This window comes from Chiloscyllium plagiosum, chromosome 3, assembly GCF_004010195.1.
Source record: "Chiloscyllium plagiosum isolate BGI_BamShark_2017 chromosome 3, ASM401019v2, whole genome shotgun sequence".
NCBI classification, from domain to species: Eukaryota; Metazoa; Chordata; class Chondrichthyes; order Orectolobiformes; family Hemiscylliidae; genus Chiloscyllium; species Chiloscyllium plagiosum.
Genome location: NC_057712.1, coordinates 93,283,845 through 93,300,205, shown reverse-complemented (window position 1 = coordinate 93,300,205; position 16,361 = coordinate 93,283,845). Strand labels below are relative to the sequence as shown.

General features: G+C 39.5%; 1 protein-coding gene across 7 annotated transcripts in view; it reads right to left on the bottom strand.

Moving 5' to 3' along the window:
- The window catches only part of ahi1 (Abelson helper integration site 1), a 279,823-nt gene that overhangs the window by 238,893 nt on the left and 24,569 nt on the right, over window positions 1–16,361 (bottom strand). The window contains exon 2 of one of the 7 annotated variants that reach the window (XM_043686143.1): window positions 13,808–13,902. The exons of 5 other annotated variants lie outside the window; for them this stretch is intronic. The gene's annotated coding sequence lies outside the window, so the exon portion shown is untranslated. The remainder of the gene's footprint in view (window positions 1–13,807; window positions 13,903–16,361) is intronic. One more of the 7 variants, XM_043686150.1, reaches the window with a different exon arrangement.

Here is a 16,361-nt window from a genome sequence, read left to right as displayed (position 1 = left end):
ACAGATGTATGAACAGAAACTGGATCAGCAAGGAGTATATTCACTACACTTTAGAAGATTTGTGAAGGTTTGTAGCTCAGGTTGAGGTTTAGGGTGTAGGTTTGCACGCTGAAAGCAGGAGACAACAGCTTCGCTTCACTTGGAGGTCACCCCTGATGATGTTACCTAGCGAGGTAATGAAACGTCTGGATATCAAACCTACAGCTCAGCAAGCAAACCTACACCCTAAACTTTAGAAGAACGAAGAACAGGAAAATCAAGGTTTCAGGCAAAAGCCCTTCATCAGGAAGGCCTGATGAAGGGCTTTTGCCCAAAATGTCGGTTTTCCTGCTCCTTGGATGCTGCCTGACCAGCTGTGCTTTTCTAACACCACCCTCTTGACTCTAATCTCCAGCATCTGCAGTCCTCACTTTTGCCCTTTAGAAGAATGAGAGTCTTCTCATAGAAAGCTATAAAATTCTAAAGGGATTAGACAAGATAAATGCAGGAAAGATGTTACTGATGAGGTGGCACCGACAACCAGGGTCACAATTTAAGGATACGTGGTAGGCCATATATGAGTGAGATAAGGAAAAACTTCTTTACCCTCAGAGTGGTGAGCCATTTGGAATTTTTTGCCTCAGAACGCAGTTGAGACCAAAACATTGAATGTTTTCATAAGGAATTAGAGAAAATTCTAGAGAAATTCTAGAACAGCAAAGAATAAAATGCCTAACAATATCTAAGAGTAGAATATCTGTCAACATTAAAAGTTTTACATTAAAGCCCCAAGTGAGTAAAACATCTCTTGATGGGAGAAAATATCTTTTCAGAGGTCTTATTTTTCTATTTTTGGACCTATCCTGCTTTGCAAATGTGGGTATTAACCATGTGTATAAGTTTGTCCCACTTTCATGCAATGTTGTATCATTTAACATTATTCCTTAATAATTTGCTGAAGATCCCTTGGCGAAGTTGTGAGTTTCTATACAGACAACTTATGATATTTTATACTCAAATATGAATTCCTTGCATCTTTCTCTTATTCTTTCAATCTTACATGAATCAGTAAGGATTCTTCTTTCTTTCTGAATATTGTCATATCCTGTTCTCTAATTGTTTTCAGGTGGTAAGGATCTTTGCTCTTCATACCAGTTGAAAGATTCCAGATTTCTTCCCATTAATTAACATTTTACTTTCACACCTGGTTATGATGCTGCCAAGTGTCTTTCCAGGCTTTCATTTCGCTGATTTAACTAATGTTCATTCCTTTTTTTGTCTTTGCTGAGTACTAACTTAATAGCATACATGTCATCTACATGGCCCTCCTATGTACACATGCTATATACTCTTTATTTGCTGGCTGTGATGGAATCTATAATACTTAACATCTCTGAGAATCTTTATCTTTGATTGTTTTTGAAGACTTTATTTCCTACCTAATTAATTATACTTATTTATCAAATCAAATCTATATATTATAACCAAACATTGTTAAATCTTCCACTTGACTAATAAATGTGTCGGAATAATCTTAAGTGAATACAATTACAAAAATCAAAGTATAATATTACCATGCCAAACTAATTACTAAGTACAAAACAGACTGACACTACAACAATGAAAATGTGCTGTCGGCCACAGTTTTTTGCTTGTGGCAGAAATTGGGCTAGTAATATTAAAGTACAGATGTGGAAATGTGAATAGTCATTGATTCAAAAGACATAAAAGCTTATTAAAGTGTGAATGTGGTCACCCTCTAATAAGAGGCAAAACTAATTTTAACAAACTATTGAGGTTTATGTAATGCTGTCAATAACATTGAAAAATCATACTCCACAGATCTGTCTACTCAGGTAGATCCATCACAGGATCTATCATAGTGTCATCAACATCACTGTTAAAAATAACCTGTATTTGTTCATTATCGACAGTGTTTCTAGCATATAGAGAAATTCAAAGAAACTGGGTGCCAGCTGATTAGCCCTAAAATGCAGAGGCTGTAGAGTTGTGGCTCTCTATTCAACATCAGCTAACAGCTCTGCAATTGTCTCTTATTACTTTAACTGGAAATTACCCCTCTCCTTAAAAATCTCAAGCTTCCTTGTACCTTTACACTCTGTCAGAAGGCTTACAGTCATGAGGATCACCTCATTAAAGGAGAGGGGAGGACGGTGCACATGCATTTGCGCATATCCTATCCTGCCATGAATCTCTGTGATCCCTACCTTTGTCAGTCCTGGGACCCACGTGGCCCTTGTTATAATCACAATTAAGATAAAAGACATCCTCTTATAGATCCCAATGTCCTCTCCCATCTTTGAAAGGCACATACAGATCCCACTGCTCCAGTATGGCTTAATGCACAAGCTATTGAAAAGATGGGGATGCAGACCTGACAGAATGCCCACATGGAAATTCAAAATCACAAGTGTGTAATCTATTTGTGTGGGATAAAGTTCAGTGGGTTTGCTAGCCATTTTTATTTGCAGAAGCATTACCTGAAATATGCTTTATGATATTCTTGTACAGCAAGACAAGTCAGAGGCAAATCGAGCAGGAATTAATTCAAACAAATAGGTTGGTGAATATTAACCCATCGCTATTGATGACCAGGATAAACATTTAAAGCACGCTCCCAAGCTAACCTAAAGGGTGGAATTATGATACTGAGAAGCCAGACAACCAGAAATTATGTTACAATTGTCATGTGTTAGAACTTTCTCTAAACTATAAACTGCAACTAAACCATCTGACTTGGTTATAGAGTAAAGGTTTATTTATAGAGGCCTTAACATGGCTGCCCACTATTGCATAAAAGACATGAGCATAAACTCGAATCCACAGCTGCTTGACTGGGTCTGCAGTAGGTGATGAGGTAATCACCTTCAGAAATCAAATCGAACTGACCTTGTCCTCACCAATCTACCTGTCACAAGTGCACCCACCCTTGAGGTATCGGCAGATCTGACAACCACAGAGTTTTTGTGGAAGCCGAGGCCCCTCTTTGCACTGGAATATCTCTACACTGTACAATCAACATCAGAAGCAAAATTATGTTCAACCACAATCTGTAACCTCATAGCCTAGCATATCCTTCACTATATCAACACCAACCCTGGTTCAATGAAAAGTACAGGTGGGCTTGCCAAGAACAGCAGCAGGCACAACCAACTAATAGATGTTAATTTGGAGAAGCTGTAACAATGGAGTGCAAGTTCATGGTTCCTTGAAAGTGGAGTCGCAGGTAGATAGGGTAGTGAAGACGGCATTTGGTATACTTGCCTTTATTGGTCAGTGCATTGAGTAAAGGGGTTGGGAGGTCATGTTGCAGCTATACAGAACATTGGTTAGGCCACTTTTGGAATACTGCATTCAATTCTGGTCTCCCTGCTATAGGAAAGATATTGTGAAACTTGAAAAGGTTGAAAAAGGTTTTACAAGAATGTTGCCAGGGTTGGAGGGTTTGAGCTAAATAGAGAGCTGAATTAGGCTGGGGTTATTTTCTCTGGAGCTACAGAGGCTGAAGGATGACTTTGTAAAAGTTTATAAAATCATGAGGGGCATGGATAGGGTGAACAGCCAAAGTCTTTTCCCCAGGGTAGGGGAATCCAAAAACTTGAGGACATAGGTTTAAGGTGAGACAGACAAGATTTAAAAGGGACCTAAGGGGCAACGTTTTCACACGGACACTGATGCATGTCTGGAACAAGCTGCCAGAGGAGGTGGTGGTAGCTGGTATGAATTACAACATTTAAAAGGCATCTGGATGGGTACATGACTAGAAGGCATTTAGAGAAATATGTAAATGGGATTAGATTAATTTAGGATATCTAGTCTGCATTGACAAGTTAGACCGAGAGGTTTGTTGCCGTGTACAACTCTATGTCTCCACGTTTTGGGACTGTGTTTGAGTTAAAGTAGTTGGGTGGAGTCACCTGACCAGTGCTGACTATTGCTCAACTATAAGCCTAAATTGCTTGATTCCTATAGGGACAGTGAGGTCTAGGTTGGTTAGAAAAAAACGGGCAAATTACTTAGAGTTGTAAATATTAAACAGGGCAGCTTTGCCAACTTTGGATAGACTTCAAGTCTCCAAATTAAAGGAAGGCATTAGTAATGTCAGTTTTTGAAAACAGCTATACACTCAAGCAATAGTCATTTGTGTGAAGTTAAAAATCACACAACACCAGGTTATAGTCCAACAGGTTTAATTGGAAGCACACTAGCTTTCGGAGCGACATGCTGACTTCTGACTTATGGTCAACAGATCTTTTATCCGAGTTTGTCAGATTTTATCTGAGAAATCTTTCTTTAACTTCACAATAGTATCAGAGAATGGTCATAGCACAGTAGAAAGCATTTTGGGCCAATGTGTCTCTGCTGGCTCTATACAAGAGCAACTCAGATACCCCTACTCCTCTTTTGTTTTTCTCACATCTTTGCAAATCACAACTTTGTTGCAATTATATGTTACAACCCATTGAGCAAAAGTGCTATTAATTGACAAATGGTAAGATTCATAACAAATTAAGTCCTTTATAACACTAAGGTGAAGAAGGCGTTTGTGAAGGATTTGCATTATTTGTATTTTGTGTGGCTGAGTAATTGAAAATGTTTTTGTTTGAACAACACGGCTTCTTGTCAACTAATCCTTTCACTGCCGTTATTTATTAACTAAAATGTCCTAGCTCAATTTAGACCATTGCTAACTCTAAGCCAATTAAGGGACTTCTGTGGGATGCTAAATATTTTGTTCTTTCCTGATCAGACTCTACAAGTCAGTCATTCAAGTCTAGTTTTGTCTCAACCTTTAAAAGAAACAATAGACTCTCTTGTGGCACAGTTGTTCTATCCCTACCCCTAAACCAAAAGACCGAGGTTCAGGTCCCATTTGCTCCAGAAGTGTGTAATAATATGTCTGAACAGGTGATTATGGGAAAAATAGGTAAAGGAAGCAATATTCTGAGAGCTTGCCAAAACAAAGGAAAAAACATATTTGTCAGGTTACTGTTTTAAACATGCAGCCTCCATCAAACCAAAACTGGGTAAGACAATCACCTCATTAAAAAAATGCAACAACCAGGTATGCTGCTTTCTCTCAAGAAAGCAATCAGTACATTTTAATAGTTTGTAACTGTGAGTAAAAAAATCTATACACTGGAGTAAACTGAAAGGAGGATGAAAAAAACATAAACAAATAGGAAAGACAAGTTTGTAGTGAGGCAAAAACTGAAATTGCTGGAAAAGCTCAGCAAGTCTGGGCATCTGTGTAAAGAAATCAGAGTTGGGATTTCAGGTCAAGTGACCCTTCCTCAGAGAGGTTTTTTGGAATGATCAGTTAACCTGAAACATTAACTCTGATTTCCCTCCATAGCTGCTGCCATACCAGCTGAGCTTTTCCAGCAATTTCCGTTTTTGTTTCTGATTTACAGTATCCGCAGTTCTTTTTTTTTAGTAGTCAGACGAAATGGTTGTGTAGCATTGAGAATAAAGATGTGGTTTTATTCCTGAAAGTTACTGTTGGGCTTGCCTGGAACTGGGTGGGAAAATAATGGTAAAAAGTTAAATGTATGAATGAGACAGGGAGTTGAAGTGGTGCCCCAAAGGAATCTTCATACCATAACTGTAAGCAGAAGAGAAATATTTAGCAGACACTAATGTATTTTGGTCTCCCCAGTAAAGATGGGACCTTAAGCAGAAAAATGTGGTTTCAGATTTAAAGGAATACAAATTTGTGGAACACATGGGCAAGTGTATGGAGCCTTTTGCAGTTAGTGGTGGAGTGGCTGTTACCTGTTTTTGCTGAAACAAATTGCTGAAGAATTTTATCTTGTACTCCTCAGTATAAATGCAAAAATGCCAAATTACAGAACCACAGAACATTAGTAATAAAGTTGTCATTTTAACTTGGGCATTCTGGCATCACACAGCATGAGGGGCCATTTTACCAGTGTAATTAGTCACCATTAAAATCAATCCTTGATGTTAGTCAGCATCAAAATAAAATTGCAGCCTTTCTCTGTTGTGCCTTAAAACCACAATCTAACTACATAAAGTCTACATTTTTCACTGAGCCTTTCAGCAGTTCTGTCATGCTAAGATCACTGTCTTCAAACAGAAAGGATTCTAATCCTTGCACAGAAAAAAATGAATAAATCAACCAAATTACTTGCCAAATATTTTGTCTTATACAGCCAACCTTTATGCACTGAAAGAAATTCACATTAAAAACATTAAAAATGTCTTGCTGACCGATTTGTTTTGGGATCATTTGTATTTTTAAAAAAGAAAAAAAATTAGCTGATTCTGTCCAGACTATTCTAGATTTATATTACTTGCCTCAAAGTTTTGTGCACTAGCCTTTTATAAGCTCCCAATAAACCATCCATTACACTTCCTCTCTACATTTTCACAATGTTCACCTAAGATTCAGTAATACTGCATTTTTTGCTTCTTCCTGTTTAGGAACTGAGAATACCAGAACTCCCTCAGATGTTTCTTTCTGCAACAAATTTTAGGGATCTAAAGCCTAACTCAACTTCCCAGTGCACTTAATCTAGTCTCTTATTCTTTAAAAGCAAATGAGCATCTTGCTCCACAGGTCTGCATTTTTAAATTTAGAATGTTTACCATTTAATACAGCTGTGTTACATGGAGTTGGTATATATAAGTACATATTGCACTTCAAAAGTCTCAGATCCACTTCACTTTGAAGAGCTCATTTTTATTGCCCAAATATTTAAACATAGGATATTAAAGTTGCAACAACAATGATATGTGATCTAAACTAGGAAATGTGCCTTTTGCTCTGTTCTTCTCCAATCTTTCAGTAGACAGACTGGGAACACTTTAGAGAGACAAGGCCCAATTTGAAAGTGAACTTGCTTTAATTTTACAGACATCAATGAATTACAGAGTTGCAAAATTTCTAATTAAACTTAATCTTCTCGACAAAAACAAGAAAAATACATGCAAGTCTGTCCTTGCCAGTGGACTAAACATAATTGCTTTTAATCTATTTCATGCATGCAGGGCTTGACCAGCTCATTATAGGCTGCCAGGTTGTGTTCCTCTCGGCAGATCCAGCCAAATGAACTTAAATATTTTCCCTTTGGCATTTATGCCTGGAGGATGGGCTCCTTCAACTCCCTAGTTGTGTTCCAAAGAATAGCCTAAAGAACTGTATCTTGCTCCTTCTTGAAATCCTTCAATGTTTTGGCTTCAATTGCTTTCAGTAGCTGAGAATTCTACATGATCACCACTCTCTTGGTGAAGAAATACATCATGTCAGTCCTAAATAGCACACCCTATAACCTTAAACTGTGACACTGAAACATCTCTACAACCTTCTCACAGCTAATATTCTCATTTACTTTACATATTTACATTTACGACCCTCATTGAAATTAATATAGCTGGGGTCCAAACACTGATCCCTGCAGCACCTCTCTAGTCACTGCCTGAAACTATTTATTCCTACTTTGTTTCCTGTCTGCCAACCATATATTTTAACTGCATATGCTAAACTCTTAAGTGGAACCTTATTGAAAGCCTTCTGAAAGTCCAAGTCGACCACATTCACTGGGTCTTCCTGATCAACTCTAATAGTTACATCCTTGAAAGATTCCAATACATTTGTAAAGCAGGATTTCCATGTTATAAATCCATGCTGACTCAGTCTGATCCTGTCACTGTTTTCCAACTACTCTGCTATTAAACCTTTCCAGAGGACTCTAGTATTTTCCCCACTGCCAATTCAAGGCTAACCAGCATACAATTCCATGTTTTCTTACTTCCATTTTAAATAATGATTCATAGAATCCCTACAGTGTGGAAAATGGCCCTTCAGCCCAACAAGTCCACACCGACCCTCCGAAGAGTAACTCACACAGACCCATTCCCCTGCCCTATATTTATCCCTGACTAATGCACCTAGGAGAAAGTGAGGACTGCAGATGCTGGAGTACCAGAGTTGACCTAACCTACATATCCCTGAACACCATGGAAAATTTAGCATGGCCAAATCACCTAACCTGCATGTCTTTGGATTGTGGGAGGAAACCAGGGCACCCGGTGGAAACATATGCAGACAAGGGGACACAGACAGGCACCCGAGGCTGGAATAGAATCCGGGTCCCTGTCGCTGTGAGGCAACAGTGCTAACCACTGAGTCACCACGCCATGGGTTACATTAGCTATCCTCCAAACCATAAAAACTTCTTTTAGAGTCAATGGAATCTCGAAAAATGATCACCAATGCATTCAAAATTTATAGGGCCACTTCTTTAAGTACACTGGGATGCAGATGATCAGGTCCTAGAAAATTATCAGTCTTTAATCCCATCAGTTTCCCCCCCAACACCATTCCTATTAATATGGATTTATATCAGCTCCTCCTTCTCACTTAAACGCTGTGTTCACCAGTATTTTTGGGATGTCATGTGTTCTCTTTTGTGAACTCCAAACCAAAGTATGTATTTAATTGGTCTGCCATTTATGTTCCCCATTATAACTTACCCTGTTTCTTATCTTTTACTCGTTAGTGGGAAGCGGACATTGCTAGCTGGACTAACTTTTAATGCCCATCTCTAATTGCCCTTGAGAAGGCGGTGAGCTGCCTTTTTGAACTGCTGCAGTGACCCACAAAGTGAACTGCAGTAGACCCACAAAGCTGATAGGGAAGGACCTCCAGAATTTGACTTAGCAACAGTGAAGGAATGATAATACATTTTCTAGTCAGGATTATGAGTGGCTTGGAGAGGAACTTGCAGGTGGTGATGGTGTTCACACATATCTGCTGCACTTGTCTTTCCAGATGGAAGCGGTCATGGATTTAAAGTGTTGTCTAAGGATCTTGGCAAACTTTTGCAGTGCATTTATAGATGGGACAAACTGTTGCTACCAAGCAATGGTGAAATAACTGAACGTCAAACTTGAATGTTGTTGGGGATGGACTCATGCAGGCAGGTGTGGAATATGCCATAACACTCCTGACTTGTGCCTTGTATATGGTGAACAGACTTTGGGGAGTCAAGAGATGAGTTTCTTGCTGAAGGATTCCTAGCCTCTGACTTGCTCTTATAGCCACCTCTATATTTAAATGGCAAGTCCAGTTCAGTTCCTGACCTCTGGGATATTGATAGTCGGAAGTCAGTGATAGTAATGCTACTGAATGTCAAAAGGTAGTGGTTATATAGTCTTATAGGAGATGATCATTGTCTGGAATTTGTGTGACACAAATGTTACTTGTCAGTTTTCAATGCAAGCTTTAATATTGTCCTGGTCTTGTTGCACTTGGATGTGGACTGCTTCAGTGTGTGCAAAGTTGTGAATAGTGCTGAACAATGTACATTATTTGGTAAGCATACCACTTTTGACCTGTAAAGAACTGACATTTACCTTCACAGGCTTCTTATCTTCACATACATTTAGAAGCTTTTACAGTTTGTATGCTCCCCACAAGCTTGCTCTCATACTGCATTTTCCCGTTCTTAAATCAATCCTATTATCCTCCTGTGCTGAATTATAAACGGTTAACAAATTCAGGATATTTTTTGGCCAAATTGTATGCACCCTCCTTGGATCTAACTACCATTCCCAATTCCCTTGTTAGCCATGTTTGGGCTACTTTTCTCATTGTATTATTATGCTAGATTGGAATAAACAATTAAAACAGTTCATTCATGTGCTCTTTAAGTGTTTACCATTACCATCAAATTCCTCAATTTATCATAGCCAGAACAAGTCTCATACCATCATAATTTCCTTTTTTTAGATTGAAGATCCTAGTGTCAGAATCAACTACATCACTCTCCATCGTAATGAAGAATTTTATCATACTATGGTCACTCCTCCCCAAGGGCCTCACATTGCCATTTTAGTTTAAACCCTCCCCAACCTCACTAGCAAATATATTCCACACTCCCACAGGATATCAGTTCACTGCTGCCCAGGTGCAGCCTGTCCAGTTGTACCGGTCCCAGCTTCCCCAGAACCATTTGTAATGTCTCAAGAATCTGAAACCCTCCCCTTCATACTATCTCTCCAGTCATGTACATCTTTTTATCTGATACATCCTGCTAATTGTACCCTGGCTAACACATGGCACTGATAGTAATCTTGAGATCATTCCCAAGAGGTCCTACTTTTTAAACTTGCTTCGTAACTCCCTATATTATGCTTTTAGGACCTCATCCCTTTTTTAAATCTATGTTATCAATACCAATGTGCAGCTCGGCCACTGGCTGTTCATCCTCCAATTCCAGAATATCCTGTAGATGCTCCTAGACATCCTTGACACTCTGGAGGCAACAATCCATCCTAGTATTTCATTTGCAGTCAAAGCAATGTCTATCTATTCCTCTGATGATTGAATCCGCTATTACTACAGCCATCCCACACTTAATTCCTCTTCTATTGTGTAGCAGAACCAACTATGTGCAATGAATTTAGATGCTACTTTCTTCAGAGGCCATTCCACCTAACTGTATCCAAAGCGGTATATTTGTTTTGCAGGGGAATGGCCATAAGGGATTCCTGCATTGCCCACCTCTTATTCTGCCTAGTGGACCATTCTGCCCCTACCTGTGGAACCTTAGCGTGCAGAGTGACTACCTCTCTGTACATGCTATATATTATACTGTCTCACAAATGCTCCAGACTCTCAAGCTATGAAAGTCAAACTTCCAGAACTGGCAGCTGGAGACATTTCGTGTGCACATTTTGGTCCATGCAATTGTGCCCGATTTGACACATAGCATAGCAGGCACAGACTATGTCCTTGAAATCTCTGATCATGCCTTACCCCTTTTAATTAAACCCTACAGCTGCCTGTAAAGTTAAATAGTATTTATTAATACAGGGCACTTTTTATCTGGATCTCTGCACTATTACCTTTCCAAAATAAAGACATGATAAAAAAACTATAAAAACTCACCTGACCTTACCCAATCAGGCAGAGTCCCCAATGCCTCCTCCACAACGGAAAATACCTGCAGGCTTGGACAGCTAGGTGACAGACATGGTGTAACTGACATGCTACTCAATTTTACACTTCCCCACTACCTGCTGTCCTCTGGGTGAGTGTATATTTCTGGCCTCTGCAGGGTCAAAATCCTGAAACTCCCTTATGCCACTTGGGTCCACCTACAGCATATGGACTGCAGTGGTTCAAGGCAGTAGTTCATCATCAATGCCTCAAGACCAATTAGGGATGGGCAATAAATACTGTCCTAGCCAGTGATGCCCACATCCCATGACTGAATAAAAAAATGCAGACACTTGCCATTTTGACTCTGTCTTTTTTATTTGGGAATCACCATAATCATGGTTATCGCTCTTCTCTATCTCCTATCTATAATCCATTCCTCTTACAATTCTACTGTGTTTAAATCTTTTGTAACCACATTTTTAAATCTGGTCTTTGGTATTCCTCTTCCCTTTTATCCAGATAGTCACATCAGTCACCTCACTTATTTCCTCTATGTTCAACATCTGACCATTCTATTTAAATCTATTCTTAGCTACTTTCTTTGGTGCTTTCACAACCTTCACTGACCCACAACATATTGGGACCTGATATTGCCCTTTCAAGCCACTGCATGTATCCATCTTGGAATTGCATAAATTCAGTATACAATTGCTGTTCCACAAGCTTCTGCGCTGCATAAGGCCAGTCTCACAACCTGTAGATCCTTCCTTTCAATTTCAGCAGTACTTTTCTATTGCCAACCATTGCTTAATTTCTATCACCACACTTCCATCTTCTGCTACTACTGATCTCACAGGCTTCAAATTAAGTACTTTCTCCAAATCTTCACCCATAATCGTTACCCCTTCACTCCAACCCTCTTTTCTGGGTTCAAACTAGCAGTTTAACTGGTCTGCTAATTCTTATATCCGCCCTCTAAATTTTTCCTCCCATTGCTCAAGATACTCAGTCATGTTCTTATCATCCAACCACATTGCTGAATGTAAGCTACAAACATCACTAACCACAGCATATGCTGTCACATTTGATCAGTTAGAACATCAATGACAATCAGGATGAGGGAGGGGCACAGTGCCAATCCTTGGCATAAATTTTGGCTTTGAAATAGACTGTTTCTTACTCTTTTGGGACGCAAGTAGATTTTTTTGTTCTTACAAATGATCATCCCAAGTGACAACTACATACTTAAGAGAGAGAAGTAAGAATATCTGGTAATAACTATAACATTGACAGCAGCAAAATAAGTGGAAGACAATGGAGAACATGCATCAACAATTTAAGCAGAACAAGTTGAAAATCTGAAAAAGAAACAAGATCTTGACAGTTATCAAAGACTGTGAATGTTGGAGAGTTTGGATTGCCAATGTTGCAAAATAAGGCATCTGTAGAAGAGGAAACATATTAACAAAAGATATAGGAAATAAACCTACAATCAAGGATGTTGATAGAATAACTGGAATAAAAGAGAATAAAATCAGAGATAGAAAAATACTTTAATCTTCTACAGAATGAAGAAACCATGAGAACAGAAATAGAAGAGGTCCATGCAAATCAAAGAATGTCAATCTAGAAGAAAGTACAACACAAGGATTGAAGAATGGCAAAGCAGCTGGTTCTATTGAAGTATCGACCTGCCCTAGCGAATATGAAGTCCAGGTCCTGAACATGCTGTGCAAATATGTTAACATTGGAAAAACTGGTAGCCTTACACCTTTCTGGTTTATACTGAAGACTCTTAACAAAACTCAAACTCAATAGGAAAATAACTTGTAATTTAATAAGCTGAGTGGAATATGCATGTAATAGAACAATCCTGATACATTTTCATGTATACCACAGTGTGCAGATTTGAACTTATGAAGCTCAGCTCCCTAATCTTGACTGTTCTGGAATGTGAATGTCTCATTACCCTTGCAAGCTTGGAAAACACAAAAGCTGAAACTGACACAGTAAGAAAGTTGGAAGATGTTCATCTGAGAGACACAGAGAGAGAGAGAGAGAGAGAGAGAAAACGAAAGCTGATGGAAAGGTTAACTCTTTGTGGTCTGATTTGTCATGGATTGAATGTTTCTGGGATCTGGGAATATTGCGAATTTAATTTGCATTTTGAGAATCTAAGATGCTTTTAAAACAAAAAGCCATTTTGTAGGACGATACTGGGCTGAGTGAGGTTACCTCATGACGTTTCCCACATAGTTTAGACGCGTTTCTCATTATGATGTACTCTTAAAAGGAAAGGTTATCTAGCCAAAGCAATTGGCCATTTGGCCTGACTTGATCAAGGTTTCCCACTTTGTGCATGTAGCTTAATTCATCAAATGTACTCAGACCTGTCATTGAGTTTCTATTCCTTTTGCCATTTTATTGCTACTTATCTGATTAAGGACATGTGGTGTCTTTGTAATTTTAACACCAATTTATGTATAAAGACAGTTTGTTTGCAGTAATAAGGGGAGTAGCCTGATAGAGCTCTTGGGAGTAAGAGCTGGTGCTGTTACTCTGCTAATGGTTTTAAAACCTTAGCTCAAGCCTGGCTTGTAGGTATCTATGTGATAGTGTAACAATGATGCCACTGGTAAATAAAGGTAATAATTTAAACTAAACTATCTGTAAGAGTTTTATATTCCAGACTACGATCTCCGGGACGAACCATGAGCTGCTTACAGGTCGAGACCATCAGGGTTGCCCTGAGCTGTCTTGAATAGGTACTTTTAACAACAAGAGAGAAAATAAAGAGCAATGAAGAAGATGGCGTTCATCCACTGCATCAATCTATTTTCTTCTTTTTCCACTTTTTGTTGTTTTTCTCTTTTCATTTTTTATCTTTCTACTTACCTCCATTCCCTGGACGGCTTCAGTGGTGGAGAGTTGAGCCAGCGTGGACTTGAGGGACTCCCGGCCTTGAGCTGAAGCCCAGCCCGGACTTCCTGCTTTAGAAGGACAGTAATACGGAACTTTTACTTTTACCTTTTTATTTTTCTAATCTAAACCTGAGATTTTGTATCTAAGTATCTTTGAACCCAAGATGGTGCCTGAAATGGCGATTTTGTATACTTCTCGCTGTACTCATATCCCTGTACATGAGACAACAAACAGAATTATAATTCTAAAAATTCCTAAAGGGATGGAATAAAAGGTTCTGAAATACTAGACAAGGACACACTCAGTCATTCATAGAACTGCTAGGATGTAGAAAGAGGCTATTTGGCCCATTGCATCTGCAAAGCACTTCAAACAAGAATCATTACCGAGTCCAAATCTCTTGCCTTTCCCCATTAGAATTGTATTTTATCCCGACTGTTATATTGTCTTTCAATGGTCTCCTTACAAAACAGCATCAACTCATATTTCTCTGCATTTAACCTGACCCTTCACCCATCAACTTGTCAATGCCCTTTTGGAATTCCATACTGAACTCCTTACAATTTATAATTCTTTCAAGTTCAGTGCCATCTGTAATCTTTCAAACTGACCCAGGTGGCACAGTGGTTAGCACAGCTGCCTCAGCGTGAGGAATGTGGGTTCGATTCCAGCCTTAGGTTTCTGTGTGAGGTTTGCACATTCTCCTTATGTCTGCCTGAGCTTCTACCAGGTGCTCTGGTTTCATCTCTCAATCTAAGGATCTCCAGGTTAGGTGGATTTTTTTTTAGATTACATTACATTACAGTGTGGAAACAGGCCCTTCGGCCCAACAAGTCCACACCGACCCGCCGAAGTGCAACCCACCCATACCCCTACATTTACTCCTTACCTAACACTATGGGCAATTTAGCATGGCCAATTCACCTGACCTGCACATCTTTGGACTGTGGGAGGAAACCGGAGCACCCGGAGGAAACCCACGCAGACACGGGGAGAACGTGCAAACTCCACACAGTCAGTCGCCTGAGGCGGGAATTGAACCCGGGTCTCAGGTGAGGCAGCAGTGCTAACCACTGTGCCACCGTGCCGCCCACGATTGGGCATGATAAAATGTGGGTAGAGGGTAAGGTGGAGAGGCTCTTCAGAAATTTAGTGCAAACTCGATAGGCCAAATGGCCTCTTTCCACACTGTAAAGATTGCATGATCCTTGCACATAAAAATCCAGAACATCAATATATATCTGGAAAAGCAGAAGTCCTAATTCTGAGCCCTGGGGATCTCCACTACAAGTCTTCCTCCAGCCCAAAAAGTATCCATTGACCATTATTCTCTGTTTCCTATTACTTAGCTAATTTTGATCCACACTGCTACTGTCCTTTTGTACCATGACTTTCAGTAAATCCACATATACCACATCAACAGTGTTGCCCTAATCGAGTCTGTTACCTCTTTAAAAAGCCTCAGCAAGTTAGTTAAATACAATTTCCTTTTAGAAATCCATGCAGACTCTTGCAAATAAATCCACCTTTTTCCACATGACTTATAATTCTATCCCAACCAGTTGTTTCTACAAGTCCTGATGAAAGGTTCCGACCTGAAACGTTGACTCCTCTGCTCCTCTGATGCTGCTTGACCTGCTGTGCTTTTTCCAACTCCACACTTTATTGAATCTGGCTTTCCAGCATCAGCATCCAGCACTATCTCCAAGTTTCTACAAGTTTCCCCACCACCAGTATGTAATTGCTGGGATTATTTGATTTGATTTATTGTCACATATACCTAGGTATAGTGAAAGTTTTGTTTTGCATGCAGTACAGATCATATCATACAAAGATCATAGGGTGATTTAAGAATCAGGAATACAACGTTACAGGTGCAAAAAAGGAGCACAAAAACAAGATCAACATTAGATTTGAAATTTGAGAAGTCCATTCAGAGATCTAATAACAATGGAGAAGATGCTGCTCTTGAGCCTGTTGGTACGTGCGTTTAAGCTTTTATACCTTCTGCCTAATAGAAGAGGTTGGAAGAGATTATAACTGGGGTGGGAGGTGTCTTTGATTATATTGGTTTCCTTCCAAGATAGCAAGAATATAAATGGAGTCAATGAATGGAAAGTTGCCTTGTGTGATGGATTGCACTGTGTTCACAACTTTCTGTAGTTTCCAACAGTCCTGGGCAGAGCAATTGCCGCACCAAGCCTTGATGCTTCCAGATAGAATGCTTTCTGTGGTGCATCTGTAGAAGTTGATGAGAGTCTTTATGTCCATGCCAAATTTCCTTAGCCTCCTGAGGAAGGAGGCGTTATTGTGCCTTCTTAGCCGTCACATCAACATAGGTGGTCATGGACAGACTGTTAGTGATCGTCACTCCGAGGAACTTGAAGCTCTTGACCATCTCCACCTCAGCTCCATTGATGTAGATAGGGGCTTGCCCTGCTCCTTGCTTCCTGAAATCGATGATCAGTTCTTTAGTTTTGCTGACATTGAGGGAGAGATTGCTATCTTTATACAAAGCAACCAAGCA